Source organism: Epinephelus moara, chromosome 7 (assembly GCF_006386435.1).
Source record: "Epinephelus moara isolate mb chromosome 7, YSFRI_EMoa_1.0, whole genome shotgun sequence".
Classification (NCBI taxonomy): domain Eukaryota; kingdom Metazoa; phylum Chordata; class Actinopteri; order Perciformes; family Serranidae; genus Epinephelus; species Epinephelus moara.
This window is the reverse complement of record NC_065512.1, coordinates 39,359,472-39,369,025: the sequence shown is the minus strand read 5'-3', so window position 1 is coordinate 39,369,025 and position 9,554 is coordinate 39,359,472. Positions and strand designations below refer to the sequence as shown.

Sequence of the window (9,554 nt, the reverse complement as noted above, 5' to 3'; positions counted from 1 at the left end):
TGCCAAGGGTGGTCCTGGAAAATCTTAAAAGTGAGGGCCATACAGCCCTTATTCTTGACCCTCAACTCAACACTCTGAGAATCGGGACAGCACTAGCACTTCGCGGGAGCGTGGATTTTTGAGACTGAGGGTTAAGATTGAGGGTTAAGATACGAATTGGGATTGGGCCTTTGTGTTCCATACATCGGCTATTTGGAGCTGGATGTGACGTTGTGTGGTAAGGTGGTCCCTGGATGTAGGATCCTGGTAGTGAGAGACCCTCCTGATGCTGCATCCGCTGCCCCTGGGATCTTGGGGAGCAACATCATCCGTCAATGTTATCGGGAACTCTTTGTGGTGTATGTCCCCGCACTTTTCGACTCTCCCTCAGAGGTTCAAGCTCCAGGTCCAGTCCTTGAGGCCCTGCAATGGTGCCATTGGGCTGCCACTGAACATCAGAGGAACATAACCGGTTCCGCTAGGGTTCGGGGCAGACAGGCAGTACGCATACCTGGAGTAGTGAAACTTGGGGCAACTACTTGTCCGGAGCAGCTGGCTGGTCAGGCCATGCTGTTTGAACCAGCAGAGTCTGGCCTGCCAGCGGGGCTGCTGGCTTCCCCTTGTCTTGTCCAGGTTAGCCGAGGTACAGCCTACATCCCAGTGGTTATTGTGGGGACGGCCGACGTTCTCCTCTACCCACGTACTGGCCTTGGTGCTTTAAGGAGTGCCCAGTTAGTCAGCTTACCGGCTGGTGTAACTGAGGTGAAGTCCACCATAGCTTCAGTTTCTTCCCAGGCAGCTGCTGGTGTGGCACCGGGCGGGGTAGAAGCCGTGGACCTGTCTGCTTTAGCGGAGCAAGACTAGATAGAAGTGTCTGCTTTAGCGGAGCAAGAGCAGATAGAAGAGCGTACTCTGCTGCAGAAATATCATGCAGTTTTCTCCACCCATTACAGTGACTTGGGTTGTACCAACCTTATTTCTCATGAGATCCCCCTGCTTGATGACACTCCAGTGAGACAGCGGTACCTACGGATTCTTTCATCTGAGTATGAGGAGGTGAAGGCTCACATTGATCAGTTGCTTGATGCCAAGGTGAACCGAAAAAGCAATAGCCCCTTTGCTTCCCCCTTTGTCCTGGTCTGTAAAAAGGACAGTAGTCTCCGTATGTGCATTGACTACCACCTGGTTAATAGCAAGATGCGAAAGGATGCATTCCCTCTTCCTCGTATTGAGGATAGCCTTGATACCCTTGCTGGAGCTTGCTGGTTCACCACCCTGGACTTAGCAAGTGGGTACAATCAGGTCCCTGTCGCAGAGCAGGACAAGCCCAGGATGACCTTTTGTACACCCTTTGGTCTCTTTGAGTGGAACTGCATGCCATTCAGCTTGTGCAATGCCCCAAGCACCTTTCAACTGCTGATGCAAAGGATGTTTGGGGATCAACCGTGCCAATCCCTGCTCTTGTATTTGGACAACATTATTGTGTTCTCTTCTTCAGTCTCACCACACCTGCAGCGACTGGAGGTTGTTCTTGGTCAGCTGCAGAGGAAAGGCTTGAAGGTCAAACTTGAAAAGTGTGCCTTTTTCCAGAAGGATGTCCATTATCTGGGGCACACCATCTCCAGTCAAGGAGTTTCCCCAGACCCTGCTTAGATTGAGGCAGTGGCAAAATGGCAGCATCCCCGCCATGTGTCAGAGCTGCGCTCGTTCTTAGTTATTACAGGCGGTTCGTTGAGGGGTTCGCTAAGCTGGCGTTTCCCCTGCATAAGCTGGTGGCAGAACTTGCAGGTTCACAGTCCAAGCGAGCATGGGCATGGACATGGACACCCCAGTGTGAGCAAAGCTTTAAGGCCTCAAAGGCCAAGTTGGTTTCGGCCCCGGTGTTGGCCTATGCAGACTTTTCATGCCCGTTCATCTTGGAGATGATGGTGTTCGGCCGGTAGCATATGCCAGCAGAGGCCTTCGTCCCACGGAGCGCAACATGGATAACTGCAGTTCAATGAAGCTGGAGTTTCTTGTGCTTAAGTGGGCAATGGGAGAGAAGTTCCGGGAGTATTTGTTGGGGCACAAATGTGTGGTCTTTACAGACAACAACCCGCTGAGCTACCTGAATTCAGCTAAGTTGGGGGCCACAGAGCAGCGATGGGCATCCCAACTAGCTGCCTTTGATTTTGAGATCAGGTATTGCTCCGGGCGCAGCAATAAGAAGGCCGATGCTCTCTCCCGGCAGTATCTGTCAGGGTCCAGTCTGACTGAACATGTTACCTGGCACTTCAGTCCCACTGCTTTTCCAGCAAGCTTCAGGCTCAGCCCCAGTGGTGCCCGCAGCCCAGTCGATGGTGTTGGTCTTCCGGGCCATTCTCCATCGAACCTCCGTTCCTTGCAGGAGGCTGATTCTCTTTTGCGTGACCATTTTCTGCCATTTTGGAGGAGGTAGGCTAAGCCTACTCACGAGGAGAGGCAGCCACTTCCTACTTCTGCTTTGACGCTCCTGAAACACACTCCTTATTCATCCTACCACTCAAAGTGCTTTTTACACTACGAGTCACATTCAACCATTCATACACTGGTGGCAGAGGCTACCATACAAGGTGCCACGGTTTTTAACACACTCACACACCTATGGAAGCATCATTGAGAGCAATTTGGGGTTCAGTATCTTGCTCAAGGATACTTCGACATGCAGACTGGAGGAGCCGGGGATCGAACCGCTGATCTTTCAATTGGTGGACGACCCGCTCTACCTATGACCTGTTCACCAGGCATCACTGAGAAACACCAACCTGTTCTCATCCCAACTCATCAAATACCGCCGCTTGTGGACTTAAGCCCAGTTCAGACCAAAGATTCGCTACAAGACGAGTTGAAACAGGCAGCTACTTGCAGTGGATAGATAGATAGATAGATAGATAGATACTTTATTACTCCCGAAGGAAATTCAGTCTCTCAGCAGCTCAATACTCAGTTACACGTGCCATATTCCCACACAGTGCATAAGAAACAGGATCAAGTATAAGAATCAGTAAGATAATAAATTAATAGTATTAGAATAGCAGCATTAAAAGTGCTGTTCTGCAAAGTATTAACAACCTGCTGATTCGCACAAATGCATTTAGATGAGATGGTGTATCATCTCTATGCAACAACTCTGTACTTCTGTTCTGATTTCCAGCTTTTTAGGTTTATTTTGTGGCTAAATATAATTTGTGGCTTCTTAAAATATGAATGAGGATAGTGATAGTTAGATACTGGCTACAGTTGCATTTGTAGTAGTGATGAAACAGCGAAAAAAAGAAACAAAACGAGCAGATGGACTGTATTCTTAATAAATATGCCACATACAGCACATAATTAACCACTAAGAACTGTGGTGGAGAGGGGCACATTGAACAAACTGCAAGCTATAATGGACAATAGCAGGCACCCTCTCCACAACCTCCTGGAGCGACAGAGGAGCAGCAGCAGCAGCAGCAGTCGGCTCATCTTACTGCGTTGCAGAACAGAACGTTTCAGAAGATCCTTCATCCCCACGGCAATAAGACTGTTAAATACGTCCTGAATCCAGTCACACACACTAACAAATCTTCACAACTGGACTGGACTGTGTAAAGGACAATTTTATTTTAATTTAATCTCTATTTATGCACTCATTCTAATGTATTTTAGCTGAACAGCTGAATTTCCCTTTGGGAGAAATACAGTTCTTTCTATTCTATTCTATTCTATTCTATTCTATTCTATTCTATTCTATTCTGTTCTATTCTATACAGTGAGCAGCGACCCACAGTCAGACACTAGCACACTGTGAGGACTGAAACAGGGGGCTTGGCAGGGGACAGAGCACCTGCCACAGCAAGTGAACACGCCATCTGCGGCCATTTTGACTTGTCCAGCAGACTTCACTACAAGCTGATTGGCTGTTGAAACAGGTGACGTGCTTTACATTCTAAAAACCATCGCCCGGTGGTTTGACCAGCTGAGCCGCAAGTGGCATCACTGGGTTGAGTGATGGCTTAAGGTCGAGCTCAGACCGACCACTTCACACCACTGCAAGTTTTCTCTGCAACGTTTTAAAACAGTTTTGTCTCTTAATGAATCTTTGGTCTGAACTGGGCTTTATACATCAAATTATGATGCACTAGGTAGCCCCATGCATTGGTTTTGATCATCACTGACAGTGTCTCAATTCACATTTGTTACATGCACTGTGTCTTTTCAAAATACATATCTGTTTTCCCAGGAAAAGTTTCTGCTTGTTAGATGCATAGTCTTTTTCAAAATAACCTTACTATGTTGGTAAAACACTTTGTTTTTGCATTTATTTCCTTAAGTTTAGGTAACAAAGGTGTATGGTTAGCTTTAGCAAAAAAAAAAAAAAAGAGAAAAAAATATCATGGTTTGGCTTAAAATAAGTGCAGTAATGTCACATCATGTGACATATGTCATGTGACATACATTACTCCTGTAGCATGCTACACATACTGTAACACCATATAATGTTATTAAAACAACTCCATTCACTTTTAGTTTCACTGAGAAACAAACAAGAGGCTCTCAGGTGAAAGTCTAGTGTTGACCCATCCACCTGCCCTTCCACCTGCCCTTTAGAGACTCGCTTGTCAGAAATAGCCGCTGCCCGGTGTGTATTCAAAATAAAAAAGCTGTCTCAATGTGTCAGTGTCTGATGCTGACATTCACTAACAAAGCAGCAGTATTTGGTTGTGGATGACGGTGTCAGTATTAGCCCCTGCATAATGCGTAATATAAAGCCACAAAAGGTGCCTCTTTACATTAGTATCTCATGCCAGAATCATTGACAAAGCACAGTATTAAACAAGTATTAAACTGTGGAAACACAGAGCTAGGTAAATCAAAAACATATTTTTGTGTGTGTGTTTGTCTGTATTTAGGGCAGTGACAGTAACAGAAATCATTTAGTGTGGTGCTGTTCTGCCAATCCTATCCCAGTATGACCCTTATCCTATCGGATATATTGCTGATGTTATTCATACTGTAGTCAACTGTTGACAGTGAGGATTATTATTTTTTGTTTGTTTCTAGTTTTACAGATTGAGATCTTGTTTATGGATGAATTCAGACCTGTGGTGTGCTCTCTCCCTGGAACAAAGTGATGTTGTTGATGTGGTGTGCTGCCTTGCATGACATCTACTTTCTCAGAGGTGAACTAGGAGTTAAGGTCAGTAACACCGGGTGGCTGGGTGTGCTGATCCTGATGTGGGTGTTTTATGAATATTCTGCATCCTCTGTCTAAAAGAGATGTGTGGGTAGACCAGAGAAATCTGCAACGGATTTGTGGAAGTGCCATTTAAAGCTCTCTTGTAAATTAGAATGAATTTATTTGCCCAGTAGACAGCTTACATATTAGTTTACATGATATTTTGTTCCTTTGGAACTTAAGTTGCTGCTCTCCTCTGTTACAGAGCACAGGTCATCTACACTGCCTGTCCATTTAACTGGTGGCCTGATATGTTGCCATTGTTTTGTTATAGGTCAGGTTATACAAAACATGTAAATTAAGTTATGAACCATTATAAATAACTACTTATAGAAAATGTGAATAAATGATCATTTATATGAAATAACTGTTGTTCATTCATGTTAATACATTTATTTCAATGAATGCTAATGCATAATGCAAATGCTAATGGCTTGAGGGCATTGGAGGGGGGTTAATATGTAATCCTGTGTCCTCTAGGTCAAATTAGAAGATGCATTGCCTGTGTTAATTACAACTTTGAAGTAGAAAGCACAGGGAAAAAGTCCCTGGCTACCATCAGTCATTGAACTGGAACAAATCGCCCACAGGGTGAGCTATTTCTAGATGTCCTACCAGAGAAACAAGCCATCTTGATTCTACACATGTGTGATGTGTGTGTTTGGGAGCAGGCTGGAATGTAAAGACGGGGCAGGAAAGGTGGAGGAGGGGATGGGGTAAGGTTGGGGAGAGCACAGGGTGGGAGTGTCAGAAGGAAGGACATGAATGCAGATCTCTTTGTGCAAATGCCTTTTTTACTGTTAGATTGGAAACTCAAGATTATGGCAGACCTACTAAACTCAAAATATGAGTATATGGCTGCTGTATATACATCAGCCATGACATGTGGATACCACAGAGTAAGTTAAGAAAACCCTTTATTAAAGGTCCAGTGTGTAGGTGTGGCATTTAGCAGTGAGGTTATAGAACTAAAACTTCTCCCACGTGCCAAGTGGGTAGAAGAACTACGGTGGCTGGCACAAAAATGACTGTCGAGAGCCATAATTAGATTCGTCTATTCTGGGCTACTGTAGAAACAACATGGCGAACTCCATGGAAGAGTACCTGCTCCGTATCTAGATATAAACCACTTGTTCTAAGGTAACAAAAACACAAAGATTGTTATTTTCAGGTGATTATAAACTAATGAAAACATCTCAGTTATTATGAATATTACATTACATACATTACAGGAAAAGGAGACCTGACCGTACTATGGCTGGACCTCACCAATGTGTACAGCTCCATACCTCACAAGCTTGTTGAGCTCGCCCTTCAATGACATCATGTTCCCAGCAAAGTCACAGACCTTATTCTGGATTATTACAATAATTTCAGGCTAAGAATCACTGCTGGGTCAGGCACATCTGACTGGCGCAGGCTGGAGAAAGGCATAATAACAGGCTGCACCATCTCAGTCATCCTTTTCGCTCTCGCCATGAACATGAGTCAGCAGAGGTGGAGTGAAGGGGTCCCTTGACGAAAACAGGAGTACGCCAGCCCCCAATAAGAGCCTTTATGGACGTCCTGACTGTCACCACCACGTCTGTCCCGGGCAGTAGATGGATCCTCCAAGGCCTAGAGAAGCTCATCACCTGGGCAAGGATGAGCTTTAAGCCGGTAAAATCAAGGTCTCTAGTGCTCAAGAGGGGAAAAGTAGTGGACAAGTTCCGCTTCTCACTGTCTGGAGCCACCATCCCATCCATCACGGAGCAGCCAGTTAAGAGCCTCGGGAAGTACTTTGACTGCAGCCTCAAAGATTCTGCTTCAATCCAGAAAACCAGCAAGGAGCTTGAGGACTGGCTGAGTCAGGTTGACAAATCAGGCCTGCCAGGGAGGTTCAAGGCCTGGATTTACCAGCACTCCATCTTGCCCAGGATCCTGTGGCCTCTGCTGGTGTACACAGTACCCATTACAACAGTAGAGGCCATGGAGAGAAAGATCAGCAGCTACCTGCGCAGATGGCTCGGTCTCCCACGCAGTCTGTGCCTGTATGGCACGAGCAACATCATGCCGAAGAGTTCATGGTGTCCAGAACACGGGAAGCGTTGCAATACAGGGAATCCGGAGATCCAAAGGTGGCATCCGTTGGTATCCAGGTGCGAACAGGCTGGAAATGGAGGGCAGACAAAGCGCTGGAGGTGGCTGAGTCAAGGCTGAGGCAGAAGGCTCTGGTGGGGCTCATAGCCACAGGGCGTGCAGGCATTGGCTACCTCCCAGCAACTAGGGTTGACAAGGCTAAAGGCAAGGAGCGGCAACATCTCGTTCAGGAGAAAGTGCAGGCAGGCGTGAAGGAAGTACGAGCCAGCAGGATGGTGGGAATGGGGCAACAAGGAGCATGGACTAAATGGGAGAATGTTCTGCAATGCAAGATCACCTGGTCCAACATCTGGAAAGCAGACTTCCATTGCATCAGGTTCTTAGTCCGGGCTGTTTATGACATCCTTCCAAGTCCAGCCAACCTCCATGTCTGGGGCAAAACTGACACACCATCCTGTTCTCAATGTTCAGGATGGGGATCCCTGGAACACCTCCTCAGCAGCTGCCCAAAAGCGCTTGCAGACGGGCGCTATCACTGGCGCCATGACCAGGTGCTTAGGGCAGTTGCTGACAGCACGGCCATCAACACCATCAAGGGCCACCATAAGCCAAAGACCATCGCGTTCCACAGAGCCGGAGAGAAGCCCAACATACAACCACGGGCAAAGTCAGGCCTCCTCACCTCTGCCACTGACTGCAGACTGGAAGTGGACCTTGACAAACAGCTGAAGTTCCCAGCCAGGAAAACACCAACGCAGCTTCGACCAGACATGATCATCGTGTCTGATTCCACCAAGCAGCTGATCATTCTGGAGCTCACAGTGCAGTTATGTACTGCTTATTAATGTCAAATAGGGGGACTTAAAGTGTTGTAAAGTTGTAGTCTTTTTGACATTCGACACAATCACAACAATGAATGCAAATTCAGCCAATACCCATGAACTCTGCACAGCCTTGCAATTTTGTCAAATCACTGCAACTTCACTGCACATTTAACTTTTTGAATAGGGTAAAATCTCCTTTCATGGTAGAGCTGCATGCAGCGTATTGATTCGCTCAGCCCCTCTCTCGCTCTGTATTTATCATGAGACTACTGCTGCAGGACTGGAGCTGTGTGCTTGAGACAGAGTCACACACACATGGTGACAGGGCTAACTATACATCACACGGCTAACATTACCCAACAGTACGGTGTCCATTTTAGGAGATCCTCAGGTGTCAGAGTTAGGTGTCAGACTTTATATGAAAAAGGATCAGGTCTCAGGAAAACCTCCAGCATGTCTCAGGAAAACCTCTGTCAGACTTCAGATGAAACAGTCTCAAGCGGAAAAAAGGTCTGAGACTAAACAGCCTCAGAAAAAAAGGTCTCAGACCAAAAAGCCTGGCAAAAATATATATGTATTGTCTGGCAAATAGAAGCATAAATAAATGACAAATTGGAGCACAACAAATGTAAGCTGTTCCTTCTCCCATTGGTCATTGTAGCAAACTCTTAAATGGGACTTCCCCACATACCAACTGGCTGGCTTGAGTACCAGACAAAATTTCACATTTTTGGAAGTCTTAAATAGAATACCATCACAGCTGTAGGGCCCAAGAATAATCATTTGGGACATTATACTCTCTGAGCCTCAGGCATGTTTTATTTTTATCTGACTTTCTTAAAAGGATTCAATCTGGAAGCAGTGGATGAGAATCTTTGGGGTCTCTGCTTTTGTTTTGTATAAGATTTTGTCACAAAGCCTGAAAATACATTACAGCAAGTTAAGTGCACTGGCTTATAGTATAGCCACCTGTTTTCAATGGAATTGTCATCAAGCTCGTACAGTAAAAGCCCTTATTGGAGCCTGTAGATGCGATGATGCATTAAGTCTCACATAAACACTCTCACAAGCACACAAAAAGACACACACACACACACACACACACACACACATACACATTGTAATTGCACATGTGCTGGTGCATTCAGACCAACAGAAACACACAGACTCACTCAAGACAAAAGAAATACACAAGCAAGGATTTAGACGCTTGCACATATGCGTGCTCTTGCAGCTATGCTGAAACAAATAAATAGTGCTGTGCGATGGGTCAAGTTCAAAGTCACTAGTGTGTGTGTTCGTGTGTGTGTGTGTGTTTGTGCGTGCACATGCGTGCGTTTGCAGTAAATGGAGTGTGGTGGCTGTGGAAAACTATAGTGCTTAGGGGTATTCTGCTACCGCCTACTGCCCTGATCTCTTTGAACTTTGCCATCATC

The 9,554-nt window shown here is 45.9% G+C and overlaps 1 pseudogene; it reads left to right on the top strand.

Moving 5' to 3' along the window:
- Positions 1-1,960: 1,960 nt before the first annotated feature.
- On the top strand, positions 1,961-8,139 carry LOC126392674 (uncharacterized; annotated as a pseudogene).
- Positions 8,140-9,554: the final 1,415 nt, after the last annotated feature.